The sequence below is a fragment of the Topomyia yanbarensis genome, chromosome 3, assembly GCF_030247195.1.
Source record: "Topomyia yanbarensis strain Yona2022 chromosome 3, ASM3024719v1, whole genome shotgun sequence".
NCBI lineage: Eukaryota > Metazoa > Arthropoda > Insecta > Diptera > Culicidae > Topomyia > Topomyia yanbarensis.
The window spans coordinates 157,394,968-157,422,099 of NC_080672.1; the positions used below are offsets into that span (position 1 = coordinate 157,394,968).

Genomic DNA, 27,132 nt, shown 5'->3' on the forward strand with positions numbered 1-27,132 from the left:
AAGCGAATGCAACAAATCGTATATGTGCGGAACTAGGTAACGGTCGGGTTCGGTGACATCATTTAGACGTCGATAATCACCAACGAAACGAAACTGTCCATTATTTTTGAGGACGCAGTGTAATGGACTCGCCCAGCTGCTGCTCGAAGCTCTGCATATTTCCAGGTCATACATTTGTCGGAATTCTTGTTTAGCGGCTTCCACCTTGCCTGGGTGCATCCGTCGAGCTTTTGACGCCACCGGTGGTCCTCTTGTAATAATGTGATGGGTGACGTCACTTCGTGTTGAAGAGCACATTTTGGAAGGCATAGTGATTTCTCGGTATTCTTGGGGCAAATCGTAGTACGGGTGGCCGGAATTTACTAGCGTGATGGTGTGCTGCGGAGCGGTAATCATACCTCCAAAAGACCGGTTTGACCATCTATTAGATGTTGGTTTTTTAAATCGACGAGAATTCCAAATTTTGCCAAAAAATCGGCTCCAACAATCGGCAACGTTACTTCGGTGATGAGAGTTCCAGGTGAAATTCGAATTTCGTCCCGAGTGTCCTAATTTGGGTTCCGTTGGCTGCGTGCAGGTTCTGCTTGCTGTTCCCGTGTGATCGATCTCGATCTCGTAGCTGGAAGTATTGAGACATCTGAACCGGTGTCCACCAGAAAACGAGTACCGTTTGTCTTATCAAAAACAACCATACGGCGACTTTCACAAATTCCATTCATCGATAGTGCCATCGTGGCAAGTCAGAATCGGTCGCATACTGGCCGGGAGGCGCTGAACGAAGATAATTTTCAATAGGCTGTCGTCTACTCCTAAACCGGTAGATAACTCTCATTTTTGCCAGCAAGTGCGTTTGTCGCATTTCGCCGAGGTCATGGGATCCGAGCAGCTGTTCGAACCGGTTTTGAGCCGATAGAGCGAAACATGCGATTAAACGATCCTTCACGGCTTTGTATTTTTCATTAGCAGGATTAGCCATCAAATCAGCTATGTGGCAAATTACGGTTTGGACCACTTTAGCGATGATATGGTAGAATATAGTTTCGTCGTTTACAATTTTTGCTAGGTGGAATTGTGCCTCTGCTTGCGCAAACCGCAAAGCGCGATCGGTTTTCCAAAAATCCGGTAGTTTTATTGCGATGGATGCAGCGGTTGCAGTAACATTGTTTGCTTCGTCCGGCATTTTTTTGTAGGTTAAACACGGCGTCTACCAACAAATCACCGAAATCTCGTAATCTTCACGTTTTTTATCGATATGCGACGTCGCGGGTCACCAATGTGGCAATCGGACTCGAAAAAGGAAGTTTATATTACTTAGCGATAGGGATATTACGATAAACATATGATTACGGCTTAAAAGCCAACTGTCAAAATTCTCTTTGAATTGAAATTCCGGGCAAACTGTTACTGCTCGATCACAGTTCACAGCAGTTAAGGCCATCGTAACTCGCGCCGCAAAACAGTAGGAAAAAGTTAGTTTTTCGAGAAAATAGACGATAAAATTAACTAAAATCCCAAAACAAAAACATACGTCCCTGCAGAATTTATTCAGCTATCATCTGGTTAAAATTTTCAGTGAAAATTCTCCCGATTTTCCGAATGCATTACCTTAGACCGGAAAAACTTTTGCCTTTTTTGCATTTCCACGCTAATATCTTCGAAAATAAAGCGATGACATACTCTTTTTAGTATTTCAGTGTGTTTCTATTTCTCTAAAGCACACATTGGAACTTTAGTTTGATGGAATTTTCCGACTTTTCCATGAAAATTTTACGATTTTCCTAATTTTATTCATAACCTATCTATGCATTGTGCATACGCTCTAATTGATTCAAAAAATATACTGGAGCATTCTACGTAATATTTACATCTAATGTATATTCCGTTTTCACGAAAAGTCTAAGATTTTCATTGGGAAATTCCATATTTTCCATCGATTGCATATCAAATCGTAAACTCCGCGGATGCTTGTTTGTATGCGTATACATGAACCGGCAGTAGATGGAAAACACAAATAATAAACGTTAGTAGGCGTTTGCGTTAGTTTCACAAGTTGCAGCATTTCAGGGATTACATCTTGACTACGATGTTGCGAACAATGAATAACAAATATTTGTTTTCCATTCAAATATAGGTACTTAGTTGATTGTAACATTAATTTCAACATAATTACTGAATTGAATTGTGCTTTTCATAAATAGCATCAGTTTTTTTTCTGAGCTAGAACATGGTTTTGATATTGGTGTACAATTGATGAAATTTTTGAAGACAACGTCCTAAACATGAACAAAACTAATTGAAAGAGATCAAATGTGACGTTGTAAAACATTATACTAACATGATAGCATATTTCGACTGGCTAAAAATCCCCTTTAGGAATCCGGAAGAAAATCGTGTGAGTCAGTGAGCTAATTTCATATGCAAGTGATCTACCCTAATTTTCCAAATCTATCATATAAATCACACATTATGAGAAATTCCAGCATCGTCAAAGAGTTGTGAGTTGGTGTGATATTGCGGACATTGATAAAAAAACATGCTCATAAGTTATTTCACTTTTTGGAAATCAACCAGAATAGGTTGGCAAAGCTGTATTATTGTGCAATATGATGCCACACTATGCCACCATTTTCTTCTGATACAGAACTCCTATCCCTCACCTTCCCGCGATACCAGTTCCTACATTTTGACAGCGGTTGGGGTTGGAGCCTGACTCAGATTTGTTTCGGATAGAAGCGGCATTAGTGACCACGGTGGGATTTGTGGTCGTATGCTGACAGGGAAGGGGAGCAAACGACGCGCGCGGTCTACCCAAGCTAAACTAAGCTAAGCTTTTTGGAAATCAACCAGAATAGTTTCTAATGTACACTCGCTAACCAATAAATAATATAAAACGATTTTCAGTAAGCATTGCCGCCCTGAGCATAACCAATCAATAGATATTATGCATATTTAGAGGAACTAAGCACGGCGAAGACTTCAATGTCCCAACAATGCTATGTGGCGGTGACAGTATACCGATGACCCATAGTAAATTATACTGCCAACGATCGCACATTTGTCCCTTTTTCTATGGGGTTTCTTATCTTTATGGGAGTGATTTGCGATTATGGTTAGTATATGTGTATATAAAAGCTATTCTGCTCTACCTAAGTATCAGTGATTTGTAAGTTATGCTACGTAGATTCGCCAACATTGTTTGAAAAAAGCCATACGATTTTTTACTGATAGCGTATAAGTACAATACTTCGTATAAAAGGCACTATTTGATATAGCAATTAGATATGAATATGTATTTCAACCTGTGAACATACACTTTGGTGCGCTATGCCCCACTACCGTGCAACAGATCATAGACATCGTGAAAGAATCAATCAGACGTAAAAGCATAAGATTTCCATAGTGAAAAACAACAAGCCGAGAAAAACGCTGTTCAAGATTTACATTTTCTTTGAGCCAAATGGATGGGACAACCATGGTTTGGTATTTTTTCGATATTTTCTAAACAAACCTGGTAATCTTATTTGTGCATTGTGATTCAGTGGTGATACAGAATACAATCCAACAGATAACTCATTTTCAACAAAAATTCATATGGGACTCTTATGCTTTTATGGGCAGTAAAGCTCAACGCAAAGACACTATGATATAGGCACCGGTGCCGGTTACAGATGGATTCAAAATAGATCATTTACCTACATTCTCTAAATATGATTTTGTAGTATCAAAGGCTGTGATTTTTCATTAGGATTTTAAACCGGTTCTACACTGTATCCAACCCATTTTCGGAATTTTGTTCTGATTCTTATATCGGGGCAGTAGATTGCACTGGTTTTGCACTTTCTAGCAAAAGTGGGAATGAAACGCGTCTATTGGCTTGCTCTACGGCTAGTGTGCAATCCACCGCCCCGGGCTTTTTCAATGATTAGTAATTAGTAATCATAACAGTGAACCTATTCTTCTGACATAGAATCATATCTGCATTAAATTCGAGCATTTCAGAATATAGTTTACCGGACCAGCACTAACTTATCTTCTGTTCCACCCAGTCTAGGTTATCTATAGGTTGCCCTTACCACAAGTCTATGGATACCAAGCAGAATATCTAGTTATAAGAAATGGTTCAGAATGACCGCCAGTGTCTGATTGATTTGAATTGAGTTATGTGATGACATCTTCCAAGCAAAAGTTTATGAAGTCTAGGATGTCTTCGATTGATTTATTGTAGTTGTGTATCACAAATAATAGTTAGTACATTATTAATTGTGGTGCACAACTGGATATTGTTTTGCCTTTCTCATATAGAAAGGTTATGCAATCGGTCGGAATTTCGACTTTCTAACCGCGGCCCGCAGAGCCGAATCTCTTATATCATTCGACTCAGTTGTTCGAGATAGGTAAAAGTGTGTTTTTTTACTTGGTGGTAAAGCTTTTATGCCGACCCAGCAAACGTTCGACCATACTACCGATTTCGTCGATCGTGTGTTAGAGCGAGGGACTTTGAACAGAGAAGATAATTCTGAACACTACTCCTCTAAACTCCTCCAAGGAGTCCGACATTTGCCTGATCCCCCGGATTCCTAATTGCTAATGCACTTCACATGATTCCAGGTCTAGCTGTTCGCGCTAGATTTCGCTGGTCTCATAACCGCCATAACAGTCCTGCACGGCATGATATTCTACATGTCCTCCTCCCTACGTTGACTAGTTGGATGCCGTGGTCGATCGAGCGATTCCGGTTGAAGGGTGGCTTCCGGTACACTGGTGCCCCGACGACCCTATACTGGTGGTTTGCTGTGTGCGGTGCTACTCGGCGTAGTCCCCGACGGTGGAGCTAGCCTACCTCGGCGGAGAGTTCCTCGACGAAAGAATGTCTCCCGCAACCGTTGACGGACGCGTTATTCTTCTTTCGATGCAGTCCGGCAGAATGCCGAGGTCAGTCCAGCGATTCCGGGTGGAGGATTGCGACCGGTTCACTGGTGCCCCGACGATTCAAGCCGGCGATTCGCTACGGACTACTCGGAATAGTCCCCGACGGTGGATATTTCCTGCTTCGACGAAGAGTAAAAGTGTGTGCGTGTGTATGTGTGTGTATATGTGTGTGTATGTATGTATGTATGTATGCATGTGTCAAACAATATCACCAATTTTTCTCAGAGATGGCTGGACCGATTTGCAAATACTTAGTCTCAAATGAAAGGTACAACCTTCCTATCGGTTGCTATTGATTTTTTTTTAATTGATCCGACTTCCGGTTCCAGAGTTACGGGTTGAAGAGGACGATCACACAGCAAATTCCCTTATAAACTGGTACCATCATAATGTCCAAATGACGCAATACATATTAAAATGTGTGCAACATTACTTGGATTTGCGTGTCTAGATCACTAAAGACCCATCGAAGTCGCTTTGACCGCATTGGCCACCTATGACGGTTCTTGATGCCCCCGGGGAACTTCCCAAGTCTCTAAGTTAATGTCATACCTATTTCTCAGCTAATTATTTACCGATTTTTCCAAACTTGGTCTCAAAAGAAAGTTACTACGTTCCAATTGAATTTTGAATTGAAAAGTTACAACGCTGCTATTGAATTTCTAATTGAGCCGACATCCGGTTTCAGAATTACAGGGTGATGAGTACGAACACACAGTAAATCCCGATTTCAACGTATTCGGCGATGGATGTAAATTTTTTCCAAAAGGCGAAAATTTTTCCAATATGTGACCACAACTGCTTGGATTTGTAGTTCTAGGTCAATAACAGTCATCCAAAGCCTCTTTGGCCACATTGGCAACCATCGACGGTTCCAAAAGCCGCAGCGGAAGTATTCAAAGTCAAAATAACAGTTACATCAATTTCTCAGTGATTACCGGACCGATTTGACCAAACTTAATCCCCAATGAACAATCTTCCGTCCCCAAAGACTGTTATTAAATTTTATTTTGATCCGACTTCCGGTTGCGGTGTTACGGGTTGTGGAACGTGGTCACAGACAAAACTCCCATTCAAACCGATAGCGCTATGAATGCAAAAAGGATTTTTTTTCCCTAAAATAGGAGCCAAACATCTTGCATTTGTAGTTCTAGGTTAGTGACGGCCCATAGAAATCTTGTTGGCCACATTGACCGTCAAAAACGGTTTTGGAAGTGCGCGGAGAGATGGCCATCTTTCAAAATTAAAAAACTCACATCAGTTTCTCGGAGATGGTTGGGCTGATTTTCACAAACTTTGGTGAAATGTAAGGTATATTACCCCTATAGACTACTATGAAATTTCAGATATATGGTTTCGGAAAGATAGAATGAATCGTCCGGTCATATAATATGTTTCCATATAAGCCGGAAATTATTCAATCTGTCTTGAAGTGGTTGTTGTAATTTTAGAGTACATATGTTGATTTTACAATTATCAATATCATTAACATGTATGTGATTGTCTGGCAGTAAATTGTATAAATAATTATTGAATTTTGATGCCCACAGCACATTGATGTAGATTCACCGAGAGAACATCAATGTAAACTGAGTTGAATTTTCGTTTTACGTCTAAGAACATGGACGCCATTTGTTCTTTTTTGCCAGACATAGTGCTAAGTAAGTCCACCTGCTACAAGGAGCTGTGCAGATAAGTAAACGCCAACCCGTGGGGCAATGCTGACTGTGTCGTTATGGCCAGTATCAAAGGTCCAATGACGCCAAGAGAAACGCGCGCTGACAAACTGAAAATTATCGTGGAGAGTCTTGTCTCGAAGCACGACCTAACCGCATGGCCGCCTACAGCATACGTTGATGCAGACGGTGGAAATGCTGGTGATTATCGAGTCCCGAACGACGAGCTCCTTATAGTGGCAAAAGGGCTGAAAGCGAAGAAAGCTTCCGGATACGATGGTATCCCTAACGTGGCGCTGAAGACCGCGATACGGGCATTTCCGGACATGTTCAGGATAGTCCCACAGAAATGCCTGGACGATGACTACTTTCCGGATAGGTGGAAGATCCAGAAACTGGTGTTGCTGCCAAAACCAGGGAAACCACCACGAGATCCATTATCGTATCGGCCTATATGCCTGCTGGATACTCTTAATAAACTCCTGGAAAATAAAAGCCATCCGCACAGTCATCGCGAGCGCACAGAAATCATCGAAGCAGAAGAGAAAAGGTAATCGCTACTAAGCCGTGGTTACGATCAGTGTGAAGAACGCTTTCAATAGTGCCAGCTGGGGCAGGGGGCGATTGCCATAGCGCTGCACAGAATGCGGGTTCTGGATTATCTGTGCAAGGTTCTGAAAAGTTATTTTCAGAACCGAGTACTGGTCTACGAAACGAAAATGGGGAAGAGGTCGATTAGGGTCACAGTGGGTCTATACTTAGCCCAACGGAATATAATGTACAATGGAGTGTTAACACTGCAACTGCCCAGGGGAGTTGAGATCGTCACATTGGCAGATGTTGTTGCCCTAGCGATAACCGGTGAGACCCTTGAGGAGGTGGATATGTTGACGACAGAGACAATAGGCATCGTGGAAACCTGGATGGTTGACGTCAAGTTGCAGCTAGTTCACCACAAAACCGAGGTAGTGCTGGTCAGCAACCGTAAAAAATCCAGCGTGTCGAGATCAGCGTCGGGAGACAATCCATCCCATCGTGCGCTGAAGCTCCTGGGTGTGATGGTCGATGATTGATTAAATTATAACAGCTATTTCAACTATGTATGTGAGAAGGCTACGAGGACAACTAAGGCAAGGATCATGTCGAATCACGGAGGAGCAAGAGGCAACACGAGATGTCTCCTGGCGGGTGTCTCATTATGGCGTTCCGGCCTGGGCTGCTGCGCTGAACTCAAAGAGGAACCGGATGAAGTTAATAAGCATGTTTCGCCAAATAGCTGTTCGTGTCGCGAGTGCGTAGAGAACGATGTCGTCGGAGGCGGTATGCGTAATTGTCAGGATGATTCCCATCTACTTGAGGACGTGGAATGCTACTAGCGGACAAATGCACGTAATGCAAGGAGACTGGTCCGAGCGGACTCGTTGGATAAGTGGCAGCAAGAGGGGAACAACGCAGAGAAAGGAAGGAGGACCCACCGACTCATCCCAAATATGTCTGCTTGGGTACACTTCCATTTGATGCAGTTTTTGTACGGACACGGATGCTTCCGGAAGTACCTGCATCGGTTTGGACACGCTTCGTCACCCATTTGCTTGGAGTGTGTGAACATGCAAGAGACACCGGAACACGCGGTCTTCGAATGCCCTAGGCGCAAAGAAGTCCGAAAGGATATGCCTAGTGTGACAGTCGATAATATCGTCCAAGAGATGTACCATGAAGAGCATATATAAAACGATAACAATAGAGTGGTTACGAGTATACGAGGGACAAACAAACTAGCTCCATTGGCTAGAACGCCACTGGGAAACCTGAAATAGGGTTTCGGGAGAAATTCCGCATCCGGGGAACTTTTCGGCGGTGTAAACTAGGTCCATCACCGGACACCAGTTGAGTAGTACGCGCCGTAGCACCGGGTTGGGGTCGTCGTGGCGCCAGCGAACCGGACGTTAGGCTTTACCGGAATCGCTAGACCGACCTCGACACCCTACCGGGTAGCTCGTGAGTAGGCTAGATCCACCGCCGGGGATTAGACCGCGGTCAATAAATAGCAGTGGGTCGTTCGGGCGCCGCAAGCTACGTTGCACCCGGAATCGCTGGATGGACCTTAGCACCTACTGGTCTGTTGAGTAGGCTAGATCCACCACTAGGGAATAGATCGAGTAGATCGGGACAAAGTGGGGAGGTAAATCGCTCACGGAAACGAACATCAGCATCGGGAGAAATCTACCGCCGAGGAATTCACAGTGGGGTAGATTCGCCGCCGAGGACTGTTCGACTAAAACGTGACAAAAATACTTACGAGGCTTACGAAACAAACACCGGTACCGAGAGAAATTCCTTTGTTGGGGAATCCTGGCATGACAATAAAAAAACGACCTCCCAACCAAAGTGCTTAGAGTTCTAAGGTGATTCGTCTTTGGTAGTAACTAGGTGAGAAGGTGAGGTAAACGTGCAACAGGCTACGGGAAAAGTGACAGCGAACAACTTTGCATGCTAACTGGAATCCAAGAAAAATTGTTTTTAAAACCAATACTACTGATCGACGTTTTTCGATAATCGTATTACCTGAGAATAAATGCTCCTTGCTCCTAATTCTTGGTGGAACAAGGAGTGCTCTGATGCGTATGAAGTTAGACATATTGCTTACAAAGAATTTTTGGAACAAGGGGGTAGACGCATGAATTTTGAAAAATGTGCGATATTGCAAAAAAGATATGTCAGTCTACGTCGAGCCAAGAAGTTTAGTTATTAGAGCCGCTTCATTGATGATTTGTCTAGAGAAACATCACTGAGTACTCTTTGGATCACAACCAGAAGAAAGAGAGATCGAAACGGTACTAGTGAAAACGAAGTTATTAGGAAGCGATGTATATTTAATTTTGAAATGAAAGTTTGTCTAGATTCTGCTCCTGCGTAGAATAACATTTGTGATGCTCCCACAAGTAACGAATCTATTGATTAGCCCTTGATAATGATGGAATTTTCAATTGCGCTCCTCTCATACAACTGAATTAAATTCAACTTGGGGAACAGTCTTTTTGATTTTGCCACAGACGCTTGCTGGATTTAAGACGGCATCGGTGGTTGAGTGGTAAGCGTGACCGCCACTCATTCCAGTTGGCCTGGGTTCAATTCCAGCCGAGGTCGTTGAGATTTTTCTAAGGTGAAAAAATCTGTGGTCACGTCTTCCTCCGGAAGGGAAGTAAAACCGTTGGTCCTCGGTCCATGAAATTGGTGGATAGATAATCTAGTCCAAGTAGTGGAATCACCTCTCTGGCGTCGGTAAAGAAGAAGTATATCCATCTTCTATTCTCTACTAACAAAAATATCCTCCTCCCGTGATACTTGTGGAGTGCGCAGTAGTATATACGGCCTCTAGCAAAAGCAAGTATCGGACTAACCATTCCTTCCCTTTCCTTCTGTGATCTACGTTCGGGCCTGGCCGGCGTCGGTATTGATCAGAAACACTTTAGGATTACCAGGAGTTGCACATTGAAAGATGTTTCGCTAATCCCAAGCATAATTATCTACTGATTCCCTGTGCAACTTCAGCTAGTCCCGATCGATAACGGAGTAGCAGCCAGGGGTGGTCGCACAAGCTCAAGCTCAAAGACGCTTGCTGGATTTATTCAACAAGTTTCTTGAGCAGAACATTGTCCCGCGTGACAAGAGATAAGTGAGAATTATCGCCATTCCAAATCCGGTAAAACCACACTCCGATCATAACTCGTATCGACCGATTGAAATGCTATCCTGCATCAGAAAATTGCACGACGTCTCGAAAATTGAATTGACGCGAATGGCTTGCTATCAGATACCCAGCTTGGTTTTCGGAGGGTCAAGGAAACGAATAATTGTAAAGGAAAGTTCAACTCAGTTTACATTGATTTACAATCTCGTTGAATCTACATCAATGTGGTCTTTCACCAAAATTAAATTATTAATTATACAATTTACTGCCAGAAAATCACACACATGCTAATGACATTGATAATGTAATTGATTGTATTGTCAACCCATGTACTCTAAAATTGCAACAACCACTGCAAGACAGCTTGAATAATTTTTCAAAAAGGGCTTTAAAGAAGGGGAATCGATTTATCTACGCGGAAAACAGAGCTGGTAGTTTTTTCAATGAAGCGTAATTCAGCTCAGCTTCAGCTTCAGCTGGCTGATAGAACGGTAGTCTAAGTCCTTGCCTTCAAATATCTCAAAATTTAGTTCGATTCATAAGGCAAATGGGTAGGCTAAACGAAGTGCTAACAAAGGATAAATTTACTTGGGGTGCTTATCCAAGTGGCCTGATTGTATTGAAGGATTCCACAAGAAACCGGCCGACCACAAAATATACACGAAAAAAAATTGTTCCCAAAGTCGTGAATTGAATTCTTTACGTTACGAAAACAGGACCTTGACTAAAAATCATGGCTTTTATAATTATGTTCAATTTCTTTTCAGTAACGCCCGCACAACGCTTTCATTTGTGGAAATATTTGATTTTATTTGAATACTTCGGTCACGGTTTCCGCCAAGAACTAGTTCACAACTTTATGAACATTATTCATAAAACCAAAGGTTGACTCATGATTTTTTTCATAGTTATAGGAACAATAGTTCACAACATCGAAATATTCTGGCTATTTTTTCGTGAACTATTTCACGAAATTCGGAATTTTATTCATGAACCCATTCAATTCTCGTGAACTAATTCATGATTCCTGGTATATTAGTCCCAATCCAATATCCGTGCTCGTGAAATGGTTCACAAAATCATCAAATATTATTCATGCATTCGTGAACTGGTTCATGATTCCTAATATATTAGTTACGATTCAAAATCCGTGCTCGTAAAATAGTTCACGACATCATGAAATATTATTCATGTTTTCGTAAACCGGTTCATGATACCTAGTATAATAGTCACAACTTATCATTCGTTTTCGTGAAAAAGTTCACGAAATCATAAAATATTCATGTGTTCGTGAACTGGTTCATGATTCTTAGTACATGATTTACGAACTATCTAGTATTTATTTGCGTGCTTGTGATATTTAGAAGATATCCCTAATCATTTACAATTTTATGCAACATGGTAATGAAATTTTTACGTGAACTCTATCACAAAAGTTGGAGTATTATTCATGCAATCATTTTTGTTCCATACACTTTTTAATGAAATACCCAGTTGCTAGCGACCAGTAATAGGTACGAGCAGTAGATATAAAAAAATATTAAAACCTAGAACGTCGTTATTCATTTGATGAGGTTCATTGTGATGTCCGGACAGAAAACGAAAACTGCACTGAGAACCTCAAATAGTGTGCGTGATATAATTCACAAAACCAGATATCACGAATGAGTCGTATTTTAATGATCCAGTTCATATTGTCACATTATTCCGAGTAAAAAAACCAGTAGTAACCAAAAAATAATAGATCACGATAAGGCGAAGAGAATTTACGAACACAATGATAAAACTGCTGATATCATGAACATTAGTTACATTACTCTTTGAAAGTAAGCTCTAAAATAAATTATCATGATAACATGAACAGAAATTACAAAAATCGTGACTAAGATGCTGAAATCATGAACACAAATCACACAACTAGTAACAAAAATATCTAAAATCGTGACCAAGATTCTGAAATCATGAACATGAATTGTTCTATTCATGACTAAAATATCACGATAACATGAACAGAAGTTACAAAAATCGCTACTAAGATCCTGAAATGATGAGCACAAATTACACAACTCGTGACAAAAATATTTAAAATCGTGACAAAGATCATGAACTCGTGACATGAATCACTCTATTTATGACTAAAATATCACGATAACGTGGATGAAAATTACGAACATCGCGACTAAGATCTTGAAATCATGAACTTTAATCCTGCTAACGTCATGAGAATGCACAAGAATCGCGAATAAGCTCTTGAAATCATGAACAACGTTTGACTGTCGACTGTGTATTCCCAAATCATGAACAGTAACCCACCCAAACATTCTAATATAACGCAATGTATATATTCGGGGCGAGCTTGTTTTTAGAAAATACAAATAGTTTCATGAATACGAGGTTTATTATTCATAATTTCAGGAACTTTGTCACGGTTTTCGTGAATCGTCCAGTTCATGAAATCGTGACCTTTTGTTCATGAATTTATGAACGGATTTTTTTCGTGTGACCATCGTTGATTCGAACGAAACTTTGAAGTTGTGTTCGGTTTATGAATCTCCATGATTTTCTTTGACAATTGCAATATTTTGACACAAAAGCAATTTTTCAAAAGGGCGTAGACATTTCTACGTGCATAAATGTCAATTTTTAGTTCGATTACTGTATTTTATACAGCAAAAATTTCTAAGAACGAGTTTCTGTTATTTTTTTATATTTTGTCAACCAAAACCTAAAGAGAAAAAAAATAAATATGATTGTATGATAGAGAACAATAACTTTATACATGTTTTTAAATTTCATACTAATTGGCATACAAATTTTTTTACACAATATAATTCTAAGTATCATTTTAAATCAAAATGCATTTAACAAAAATCTTCCAAAATGCGATAGTTTTCGAGATATTTGGAATTTTGTTTCAACAGAAACAGTTAATTCGACTGGTTATGTCCTTTTAAAAAGTTATTTGCCTTACCCCATCATAAAATATAAAAAATCTAATGTTTATCGTTTCAAAGAGGCAAAAGAAATTTTTTCAGTGTATTTGGATCATGGAGCAGCTTTCAATAAAAAAGTTTTTCTTACAACAACTTTTAACATATTTTCATAATTATTACAATTTGCAGTCAAAAATACATTTTTTGAATATGATTCTTAACGCAATTTTAAATCAAAATGCTAATAACAAAAAAATTCTGTAATGTAGATGCAGTAGTTCTCGAGATATTTTAAAATTTTGTTTTAAAATCACAATTCTTTTGTTATATTACTACCTTTTCAGAAGTTATTCGCGTATCTCCATCAACAACAATCGGTTTTTCAAAAGGCCCATTACATTTCCTGTAACTTTCTTTTTGACATCAAGGCGATATTGTAAACCATTTGAAAGCGATACGAAAACAATCAAAATTCTATTCATCTGATCTGGATGATTAAACTAAATAGTTCGATCTGATCTGATGATTAAACTAAATAGTTCGATCATACGATCATGCTTTTTTTCATGTAGCTTTCAAATGGGTTTCAATATCGCCTTGAATTCAAAGGAGAAGTTACAGGAAATGTTATGGGCCATTTGAAAAACCTATTGTTGTTGATGGACAAACGCGAAATGGTCTCAATGAAATAAAATAATTGTGAAGTTAAAACAAAATTTGAAACATTTCTAGAACTACTACATTTCAGAAAAATTTTGTTATGAGCATTTTGATTTAATATGGTGTTAAGAATCATATTCAAAAAGAAAATTGTATTTTTGAATGCAAATAGTATGAATCATGGAAATATGTCAAAAGTTGTAGTTAGGAAAATTTTTTTGAAGGCTTATCCATGATCCAAATACACTGAAAAGGTTTCTTTTACGTCTTTAAAACGATAAGCATTGGATTTTTGACATTTAATGATGGGGTAACGCAAATATCTATTAAAAAAGGCGTAATCACACGAATTAGCTGTTTTTGTTAGAACAAAATTCCAAACACCTCGAAAACTATCGCATTTTGGAAGATTTTTGTTAAATGCATTATAATTTAAAACGATATTTAGAATTATATTCTGAAATAAAATTACAGTTGCATATGTCAATTAGCATGAAATTTAAAAAAACATGTATAAAGTTATTGTTAGAAAAACTTTTTTGGCGATAAGTTTTTCATCACACAATCACGTTCAAAATATTTCTTTTCTCTTTAGGTTTTCGATGACAATAATAAAAAATTAGAAAAAAATAGTTTTATTTGCAATTTAAATTTTTAGCGCAATTTTTTTGGTTTTGTGGAAAATGACACAACATTTTTTTCAGTGTATATTTTTTTCGTACAGAAATGTTTATTCTCTGTAGCTCATTCTTAGAAAGTTTTGCAGTATAAAATATAGTAATCGAACTAAACATTTTTGAAATTATGGCGCGTAGAAATGTCTACGCCCTTTTAAAAAATTCCGCTTGAGTCGAAAAAATCTTTCTAATTGTGAAAAATGTTCAGTCTTCCATGTCGGTGAAACGGGCAAAGTTTCGTAGGAATGGAAGATCACGATTTTAAATATTTTCGGATGGATCTTGATGTGGCCAACAAGATTTCTATGGGCCGTCACTAACCTAGAACTACAAATGCAAGATGTTTGGCTCCTATTTTAGGGAAAAAAATCCTTTTTGCATTCATAGCGCTATCGGTTTGAATGGGAGTTTTGTCTGTGACCACGTTCCACAACCCGTAACACCGCAACCGGAAGTCGGATCAAAATAAAATTTAATAACAGTCTTTGGGGACGGAAGATTGTTCATTGGGGATTAAGTTTGGTCAAATCGGTCCGGTAATCACTGAGAAATTGATGTAACTGTTATTTTGACTTTGAATACTTCCGCTGCGGCTTTTGGAACCGTCGATGGTTGCCAATGTGGCCAAAGAGGCTTTGAATGACTGTTATTGACCTAGAACTACAAATCCAAGCAGTTGTGGTCACATATTGGAAAAATTTTCGCCTTTTGGAAAAAATTTACATCCATCGCCGAATACGTTGAAATCGGGATTTACTGTGTGTTCGTACTCATCACCCTGTAATTCTGAAACCGGATGTCGGCTCAATTAGAAATTCAATAGCAGCGTTGTAACTTTTCAATTCAAAATTCAATTGGAACGTAGTAACTTTCTTTTGAGACCAAGTTTGGAAAAATCGGTAAATAATTAGCTGAGAAATAGGTATGACATTAACTTAGAGACTTGGGAAGTTCCCCGGGGGCATCAAGAACCGTCATAGGTGGCCAATGCGGTCAAAGCGACTTCGATGGGTCTTTAGTGATCTAGACACGCAAATCCAAGTAATGTTGCACACATTTTAATATGTATTGCGTCATTTGGACATTATGATGGTACCAGTTTATAAGGGAATTTGCTGTGTGATCGTCCTCTTCAACCCGTAACTCTGGAACCGGAAGTCGGATCAATTAAAAAAAAATCAATAGCAACCGATAGGAAGGTTGTACCTTTCATTTGAGACTAAGTATTTGCAAATCGGTCCAGCCATCTCTGAGAAAAATTGGTGATATTGTTTGACACATGCATACATACATACATACATACACACACATATACACACACATACACACGCACACACTTTTACTCTTCGTCGAAGCAGGAAATATCCACCGTCGGGGACTATTCCGAGTAGTCCGTAGCGAATCGCCGGCTTGAATCGTCGGGGCACCAGTGAACCGGTCGCAATCCTCCACCCGGAATCGCTGGACTGACCTCGGCATTCTGCCGGACTGCATCGAAAGAAGAATAACGCGTCCGTCAACGGTTGCGGGAGACATTCTTTCGTCGAGGAACTCTCCGCCGAGGTAGGCTAGCTCCACCGTCGGGGACTACGCCGAGTAGCACCGCACACAGCAAACCACCAGTATAGGGTCGTCGGGGCACCAGTGTACCGGAAGCCACCCTTCAACCGGAATCGCTCGATCGACCACGGCATCCAACTAGTCAACGTAGGGAGGAGGACATGTAGAATATCATGCCGTGCAGGACTGTTATGGCGGTTATGAGACCAGCGAAATCTAGCGCGAACAGCTAGACCTGGAATCATGTGAAGTGCATTAGCAATTAGGAATCCGGGGGATCAGGCAAATGTCGGACTCCTTGGAGGAGTTTAGAGGAGTAGTGTTCAGAATTATCTTCTCTGTTCAAAGTCCCTCGCTCTAACACACGATGGACGAAATCGGTAGTATGGTCGAACGTTTGCTGGGTCGGCATAAAAGCTTTACCACCAAGTAAAAAAACACACTTTTACCTATCTCGAACAACTGAGTCGAATGATATAAGAGATTCGGCTCTGCGGGCCGCGGTTAGAAAGTCGAAATTCCGACCGATTGCATAACCTTTCTATATGAGAAAGGCAAAACAATATCCAGTTGTGCACCACAATTAATAATGTACTAACTATTATTTGTGATACACAACTACAATAAATCAATCGAAGACATCCTAGACTTCATAAACTTTTGCTTGGAAGATGTCATCACATAACTCAATTCAAATCAATCAGACACTGGCGGTCATTCTGAACCATTTCTTATAACTAGATATTCTGCTTGGTATCCATAGACTTGTGGTAAGGGCAACCTATAGATAACCTAGACTGGGTGGAACAGAAGATAAGTTAGTGCTGGTCCGGTAAACTATATTCTGAAATGCTCGAATTTAATGCAGATATGATTCTATGTCAGAAGAATAGGTTCACTGTTATGATTACTAATTACTAATCATTGAAAAAGCCCGGGGCGGTGGATTGCACACTAGCCGTAGAGCAAGCCAATAGACGCGTTTCATTCCCACTTTTGCTAGAAAGTGCAAAACCAGTGCAATCTACTGCCCCGATATAAGAATCAGAACAAAATTCCGAAAATGGGTTGGATACAGTGTAGAACCGGTTTAAAATCCTAATGAAAAATCACAGCCTTTGATACTACAAAATCATATTTAGAGAATGTAGGTAAATGATCTATTTTGAATCCATCTGTAACCGGCACCGGTGCCTATATCATAGTGTCTGCGTTGAGCTTTACTGCCCATAAAAGCATAAGAGTCCCATATGAATTTTTGTTGAAAATGAGTTATCTGTTGGATTGTATTCTGTATCACCACTGAATCACAATGCACAAATAAGATTACCAGGTTTGTTTAGAAAATATCGAAAAAATACCAAACCATGGTTGTCCCATCCATTTGGCTCAAAGAAAATGTAAATCTTGAACAGCGTTTTTCTCGGCTTGTTGTTTTTCACTATGGAAATCTTATGCTTTTACGTCTGATTGATTCTTTCACGATGTCTATGATCTGTTGCACGGTAGTGGGGCATAGCGCACCAAAGTGTATGTTCACAGGTTGAAATACATATTCATATCTAATTGCTATATCAAATAGTGCCTTTTATACGAAGTATTGTACTTATACGCTATCAGTAAAAAATCGTATGGCTTTTTTCAAACAATGTTGGCGAATCTACGTAGCATAACTTACAAATCACTGATACTTAGGTAGAGCAGAATAGCTTTTATATACACATATACTAACCATAATCGCAAATCACTCCCATAAAGATAAGAAACCCCATAGAAAAAGGGACAAATGTGCGATCGTTGGCAGTATAATTTACTATGGGTCATCGGTATACTGTCACCGCCACATAGCATTGTTGGGACATTGAAGTCTTCGCCGTGCTTAGTTCCTCTAAATATTCATAATATCTATTGATTGGTTATGCTCAGGGCGGCAATGCTTACTGAAAATCGTTTTATATTATTTATTGGTTAGCGAGTGTACATTAGAAACTATTCTGGTTGATTTCCAAAAAGCTTAGCTTAGTTTAGCTTGGGTAGACCGCGCGCGTCGTTTGCTCCCCTTCCCTGTCAGCATACGACCACAAATCCCACCGTGGTCACTAATGCCGCTTCTATCCGAAACAAATCTGAGTCAGGCTCCAACCCCAACCGCTGTCAAAATGTAGGAACTGGTATCGCGGGAAGGTGAGGGATAGGAGTTCTGTATCAGAAGAAAATGGTGGCATAGTGTGGCATCATATTGCACAATAATACAGCTTTGCCAACCTATTCTGGTTGATTTCCAAAAAGTGAAATAACTTATGAGCATGTTTTTTTTATCAATGTCCGCAATATCACACCAACTCACAACTCTTTGACGATGCTGGAATTTCTCATAATGTGTGATTTATATGATAGATTTGGAAAATTAGGGTAGATCACTTGCATATGAAATTAGCTCACTGACTCACACGATTTTCTTCCGGATTCCTAAAGGGGATTTTTAGCCAGTCGAAATATGCTATCATGTTAGTATAATGTTTTACAACGTCACATTTGATCTCTTTCAATTAGTTTTGTTCATGTTTAGGACGTTGTCTTCAAAAATTTCATCAATTGTACACCAATATCAAAACCATGTTCTAGCTCAGAAAAAAAACTGATGCTATTTATGAAAAGCACAATTCAATTCAGTAATTATGTTGAAATTAATGTTACAATCAACTAAGTACCTATATTTGAATGGAAAACAAATATTTGTTATTCATTGTTCGCAACATCGTAGTCAAGATGTAATCCCTGAAATGCTGCAACTTGTGAAACTAACGCAAACGCCTACTAACGTTTATTATTTGTGTTTTCCATCTACTGCCGGTTCATGTATACGCATACAAACAAGCATCCGCGGAGTTTACGATTTGATATGCAATCGATGGAAAATATGGAATTTCCCAATGAAAATCTTAGACTTTTCGTGAAAACGGAATATACATTAGATGTAAATATTACGTAGAATGCTCCAGTATATTTTTTGAATCAATTAGAGCGTATGCACAATGCATAGATAGGTTATGAATAAAATTAGGAAAATCGTAAAATTTTCATGGAAAAGTCGGAAAATTCCATCAAACTAAAGTTCCAATGTGTGCTTTAGAGAAATAGAAACACACTGAAATACTAAAAAGAGTATGTCATCGCTTTATTTTCGAAGATATTAGCGTGGAAATGCAAAAAAGGCAAAAGTTTTTCCGGTCTAAGGTAATGCATTCGGAAAATCGGGAGAATTTTCACGGTAAATTTTAACCAGATGATAGCTGAATAAATTCTGCAGGGACGTATGTTTTTTGTTTTGGGATTTTAGTTAATTTTATCGTCTATTTTCTCGAAAAACTAACTTTTTCGTACTGTTTTGCGGCGCGAGTTACGATGGCCTTAATGAAAGAGAAAACTTTTCTCTTTTGTTTACTATCAACATCTGTGATTGACGAGTAACGGTTTGTCCGGAATTTCCTTTCAAAGAGAATTTTGACAGTTGGCTTTTAGGCCGTAATCATATGTTTATCGAGTCACTTATAAAAACGTTCTGAACGTGCGTACGCGTCGCTGTGTAATTGCGGTCTCATTTTCTCTGATGTCTTGTTTGCAACGGCAGTGATGCCAGAATAGCCCACACATCCTTTTCGTTCTTTTCTTCTACTTCATTGACCATTTTTTCCTTCTATTAGGTTACTTTTCCACTAATCATGTATACCAAAAAATATGAGTCAGTTTATGCGCTCTTACTTAATCTCTTTTCACATTTTTTTATTCGGCATGTTCTTTTTCCTTTTATTGCTTTATCTTAAGTTAGATTTATACTAACACTCACTAACACAATCAATTGCATATTCTCTCATAAACACTCACAATCTCTTTCATCCAAAACGCACAAACGCGAACATACAATTGCAATCATCCACACATACTTACACCCGCGATTCCACCGACATTAAAACACCTGGGCAATTAAATGAACGTTTTAGCACTTATAAATTTTCAAACGCGATTTCAAGCTTCAATCCTTCGCTCGCTCGATCATGAATCGGTCCCGTCCGGCAGTCCCTGCCCTCGTTATTAGCATCCTACATTCATGTCTTCAGTTGGACCAATTAAAAAAAACATTACACTCATATCTGAAACGAACACCAAAAATTAAGTAGTACCATATTCACGAGCCGCGCGATTATTACAGAACACACATAAATATGCAAATGCCTGCACGGTTACAAAATTGAATTTATATACGCAAAGTTACATTCTCGCTAGGGCCCGTGACAAACACGTTACCATACGCATGATTGACAGATTGACATACTAGACGTCTTGACACTGCGATCGAATAACCTTTCAAACCCTCCCCCGCCCATTTATTTTCTTTTCCACTGGAGTGCATGTAGTCCGCAAGGACCAGCTCAGCCATTACCCAAACTATCCACCTGACCCGTACCCGGACTGACAACTGTTCCACCTGGTTTCGAAGAAAAAAAACTACCTGTTTTTAAAACGTGCACTATGACGCACAACCTGCGCAATACTAGAAATAATGCAGATGTAGTACCTGCATTATTTCTAATATTGCGCAGGTTGTGCCTCATAGTGCACGTTTTAAAAAACAGGATGGTGTTAATAGAATTGAACGAATGTTTGCCAACGGATAGCTTCAGTATCGTCGCCAAAAAGCGGAAGGAAAACATATGACGCTTGGAAACAAAATCTTCAGACATTGGCGATTCAAGTTATTTCGACTCAAATATCCTTTGCTTTTAATAAACCGAGGTCAGAGTCACATTTTGGCGTAAATTGACCTATGTATTTTAATAAATATCAGTTTCATAGAACTTAGATATAAAGAAAAAAATGTCCGCGATTTTCTCACTTCAAAATTGAAAAAAATCATGTCACCATTACTAATCCGTCCAGTGAAAACTCTTGGACCCTGATTAAGTTTAATCCAAATACCACTAGATCGGCGAAAGATAACTTACGCATAATTGCGTCATTTCGAATGTAAGCTGTTTGAATAATTAGATATTTTTGACATTTTTCCTAGTTTGACTACATCGTCCGCGCGAAGTTCCAACTTTTTTAATGATAGTTCTTTTGAAAATAATGAATAATTCTACGCAAAATTCAGGTTTACTTGTTGCGTTGCGTTGCGTTGCGTTGCGCGTTGCGTTGTGACGATGATTTTGGCGGATTGCACACTGACTTCATCATGTTTGACTGCTGATTATCTAATAAGAGTTGCTTAGGAAGTGGTAAGTAGGAATTCATACCAATCCGACCCATATTAAAACCTCAACAGCATGATAGCCATCATTGCCGGCCGCCCCCATCTCCATCGTTCACGGGGAAGGATAAAGGATAAGGTAGACAGGAAGTGTTGATGCTCCACCTACTTAACGGAAGGACGACGATTCATCAGACTCTTCCATAGGTGTCGCGGAGTTGGTGGTTTGGAAGGGTATCAGGTCTAGGATTCGCTCCAAGCAAACGATGCGACCTGTAAAGCATATTTTATTAGGTAGTTGTTTAGTTAGTTTTCGAGTGCACGATCACTCGAAAAAGAGATGATCTTGTTTAGTTTTTGGTTATTTTTAAACTCTGGGCAGCCGGCTACCGAGAGTATACTATGTTCCCTAAACAAAAACAATTTGAACTCCACACAGCCGATCGTGGGAGTATTGCCTGGAAAAGCTAATCTTATCTGCGTAATTGGGCCGGATCACTATTTATTGCAACAGTATTTGGACAGAACTCGCTACTTCTTCTCTACGATATATTTATTGGCTTGAAAACTACCAAGTGACAGCATATTATACTGGCAAAAATAGCGCGAGATGTTATAAATCAAGGAAAGTATTTCTTATTTTCCATATCGGATTGTTTGTGGAATACAAGTATACGAGCGATAATACCGAACACTGAAGGGAAATATAAAGGATTGTTAATCTGATGCACGGGCTTGTTAGCAATAACGGAGCTTTAAATTAGGTTCATAAAAACAGACGCGGCGAATTTTCAATACGTATTGAGCCGTGTTCATAGATACTAGTCAGATTAGTCGTATTGGGGCTAATTTCCGATCAACTATTCATTTTTACGGCAATGTTTTCTCGACTAGATCTGTTCGCACCCTCTCATTCTGTTCGCACCCTCTCATTCTGCGGTCTAAGGACCAAATGTCATCAATAGACTTAGAATCGCGTGGAGGCATGAGATAGGAAACTTGTAAGAATTTTGCTATCCCACCGTTTGACTACCAGAATGGATGGGAGAACAGTAATACTAGCAAATACCGACTACCATAAGAGCGGTGCAAATTTGAACGAGTGACGTAGAGTACTGCACTGAAAAAAGGACCAGGAGTGCGATTTTACGAAGTTTTAGCTTCCGATGGCCCTACATTTTCTGACAAAGTGAAGTTCTTGAATGTTGAGATTTTTATTACTGTTTAGAAAAGCAAAAGTATCATAAAGCTAGTATCAGGCCTTCATGAGACCTCAAGAAGTCACTTTTGGAGGTATTCGTAAATGTAGATTTGTCGGTAGACGGTTCCAAATATAATAGAAAAATACCTAATTTAACACAACTACAGATCACTTGCAACATAAAAAGCTTTTTGTGAAATTCGACAGCTCCATCTTAGGCCAATTCAATAAATTTCCTGCATGAAAGTTTCCATTTTTTAAAAACGGTTTTTAAGCCAAAGCTTTGGAAGTTAAACCTTGGCGTGGAAGTGCCGGTATATTAATATATTCTGTTACTTAGTGTAGAATTAGATTTCGTCATTTACGGCTAATATACAACCGCCAGAAGAAACTTAAAACGTTGGTACACAATCAAGAAAGGCGAATCAGAAAAGGTATATGTCAGTGATTCACTAAATACAGACTGGAAAGAGGGTAATATGGAAAACCTTAAGGTCCGCCCAGATTAAGTCTTCGGTACGGAACAAAACCTCGGCCTAGGAACTCCTAGCATGTTGTTAGTCGCCTCTTACGACATGGGAGCAGTTCCCAGAGGTTCTATTCTTGGTTGAAATAGTGCAAAAAGATTTCAGCCCGCCGATACGCAAAATTCAGGTTTACTTGCTTGAGAAACACAATTATTGTGTTATTGAACAAGAGCACTCCAAAGTGTTTCGGCACTAGCTAATTCAGTTTGAAACAAAGTTGAAGAAAACTATGTAGTCCAATTCAGCATGAAATGAAATCGATGGCAATTTTCATATTATTGTTCTAAAATCACTCAATATTTCTTATAAAAAAATGCAATATAGCATATTCCCTCCCCAAGGTTGAGGGGTTTGACGGTATTGCAAACATCATCAGGCAAATTGCGAGCATCAGCGCTAAAGAACGACTGTTTTAAGATGGTTATTGCATTACGCCTCGATAGTGGTGCATCGAGGAGACCTAGATGGCTTATGTGCCTTTTTATGTTCAAGGTTTCTTTATACTCTGCACCTGCGCATACATAGTTTTTCGTATTAGTGTACAATTGTTATGTGCTAGTTGTATGCCTATCTATGTATGTGTTCGTCTGAGTATTTGTGGTAGTTGGGTCAGGGAATGGATGCAGAGCTGGCGTACATGATAGAATAGTGGCTAATACTTCTGGTGATCAATTTGTGCATTTGGTTCTATTCATTCGGGATAGTCGGATTGGATAAATTAGGGTACAATGAATTTACTGACGCACGTGAGTCATCCATTCCCGGCCAGCATAGCATGATGAAAGTCTAAGAGCATGAAATTGTCGTCAATGGTAAATATACAACATTTGCTGCATTTAGACGAGTTTTTGCACATGTGTTACATGTGTTTTTCCATTCTACTTCGCTAGTCTGTTTCTTTTGTACATCTATTAATTTGCTTTTCTATTATTGATGTATACCAAAATAGTATCGGTCAATTTATACACTTCTAATCAAGTTCTTTACATTTTTTCTTTATTCGGTATGTTATGATTCCTTTTATTAGTATATCTCTACTATACGCAATCTATACTCATATAGGTACAAACGCTCGGTGCCTTCGCGATAACACAAACCTGACCACAAACGCGACCATGCAATTACAATAATCCACACATAGGGTGTTGTGTCTATTATAGCAGTAGAGCCTATTCTCACCATATATCGAACCTCTTGGCTTCGAATTAAAAACACAAGAAAATGGTAATATTGAATTGGTCAAACGGAAGTTAATTAATTAATAACACATTTGTACAAAACCATCGCTAAACACTAACTTTTAACTAAAATAAAACTACCTTCTTGAGATATCCACAACTTCGCTCCATTCTCATAGCGAAAGAGTGCTTAGCAAAACTTTTGAATTTAGCGGCCAATTACCGCTTCGTATCTCACTACACCTTCACAAATATATTAAACGATTCACTGAAACATACCTTTATTTTAACTGGAGAATCCATCTACAATTAATTCACTCTAAAAGCACTCGTCAATCGCCAGGTTGGACATAGTCTTATAATAGGTGATTCCGAAATACGGAGGCACCTATTATAATCAGGTTCTGACAGATACACTACCACAAATCAAAACAATATGTCTGCATCCAGCACACAACAATGAATCAGCGCACTGCCAAACAATAAAATAAGCTAGAATATGAACTGTAATGAAATTTTAGGTATAAATCATCATTTATTTCATTTGAGTGATTACTGATAGCCAGCAATTTATTTTTATTTGCCATGAAATTAAACTAGTGACAATGCAATATTTGATGTTACCAGTTGTTAGCCCCCACAAGGTAATTTACTGTAAGAACTATTCTGGGAACTTTTTCGGCTAACAGCTGATCTGGTCTATTAATATGTGTGATGTTTATGTTTGTTTTGAAAGGGTGGTAAAAGTAGAATGATTCGTTTTAGAAATCATACGAATGCGTCCATACTTGGTATCATCGACGCAACGAAGTATTATTTAGTGCGATCCAACCAAGTCTTTATTCGATGTGGTGAAAATATGAACACAAATGTGGCGATAATTGAATTCATGCAGTCAGAATAGAAATTTTATTGTCATTTATACTAAATATTGCGTGGTGTTTGTTAATTATGTAATATATAGAGGTGTACGAAATAGTTTACTGATTCGTTATTGTGTGAAACGATATTGACAACATCACTTCAATTAGAAGTTATTCAATTTATAGTGCGGATCGTTGCATAATAGGGTGAAAATAGGCTCATCACCCTACTTACGCCTGCGATTTTACCTACATGAAAAAACCCCGGTAATTAAGTAAACGTAGCATCGTTAAACTTTCAAATGCGGTCTCAAACATTGACCCACCACTCGCGCGATCATGAAACGATCACGTCCTGAAGTTTTACCTCGGTCCTAGCAGTCTGGACTAATGTCTTCAGTTGGGCCAATCAAAAAAGTGACGCTCATATTCACTAAACAACACGTTTCATGGCGACATGACTTGGAACTCCAGTGATATGGGGAAATGGACTCTCTTCTACCATCTGTACCATACACTAAAAATGAAGCATCAGTCTCACGGTTCGCGCGCGGTCAGTCAAGAATACACACTACATCATTATAAAATCGAAATTATACACTCGAAGTCACATACACGTGACAAACACGTTAATATACAAATGCTTGAGCCCTTCGCGATCATCCACGGCACCTGCACCCGCGATCTCGTAAACATGATAACATCCCGGTGATAAAGTGAATGTCTCAGCTCCTACAAATTCTCAAACGCGGTCTCAAGCGTGAACCTAAAAACTCCCGTGGTTGCACGATCATGAATCGGTCACTTCCGGATGTTTCTATCCTTGATATCAGCAGACTAGGTTCATGCCTTCAATTGGACCAATTAAAAAAAGAAAGCTCTCATATCCACTGGACACCACGTTACATGGCGACATGACCGAGGACTCTAGTGATATGGGGTAACTTACTCTTTGTCAGAATGTGAATTGTACACCGAAAACTTACATCAGAATGAAGGTCCGCGTGACCATCCAAGAACACACGCGTATATAGGAACGGCCACACGGTTACAAAATCCAGTCTTGTACACGCGAAGTCACATGAACGCGAGCACACGTGACAGGCACGTTAACATACGAACGCTTAAGCCCTTCGCGATTAACAACGCACGCCTACGTTTGCGATCGCGCAAACTTAATAACACCCCGGTAATAAGGAGAACGTTATAGCACTTACAAAGTTTCAAACGCTGTCTCGAACGCGAAACTACAAACGCTCATGAATCGGTCACGTCCGGAAACTATTACTCTCTGTCCTAATAACTAAGGTCCATATATTCAGTAGGACCAATCAAAAAATAAAGCTCATATCCACTAGACAACACGTTCCATGGCGACATCACCGGGAACTCTAGTGATATGGAAGATCTCATTCTCTTTTAGCATCTTAGCCGTACACCACGGTCCGCGCACGATTATCCAAGAACACACGCGAATATGCGAAAGGCACACGGTTATAAAATAGAATTTATACACGCGAAGTTACATACACGCGATATACAAACACACACGCGATGGAACACGTTAACGTACAAATGCTCGAGCTCTTCGCGTTGATACACGCGATCGCTAGTCCCTACGCCCGCACATACCTGAACCGTACAATGAATATCACATTCAGAATCACGGCTCGCTACAATTGGCCTAAAGCAGTGTTTTATTGGGCGACATTGCCTGTCTCGTCTGCAAATTGCATGTGATTCTGACGGGGAGCCCTTCCGAGAACCTAGTTCTACAGCTCCAGTTGGACAACTCGATGGTTTGCATTACGTCCATTTAGGAATAAAACTTCGGAGCACCTGTATAACGTTATTGGTGTGTATCGACCCCCATCATTCGACTACAACTCGTTTCAGAATATATTAGAAAACTGGTTATCTAATGCTACCCTGGCTAAACCATACTTCATAGCGGGTGAATGAATTATATATATATATATATATATATAT

The 27,132-nt window shown here is 39.4% G+C and overlaps 1 protein-coding gene across 1 annotated transcript in view; it reads left to right on the top strand.

The window, feature by feature from the left end:
• The window catches only part of LOC131693580 (uncharacterized), a 44,662-nt gene that overhangs the window by 11,028 nt on the left and 6,502 nt on the right, over positions 1-27,132 (top strand). The window lies entirely within an intron of this gene.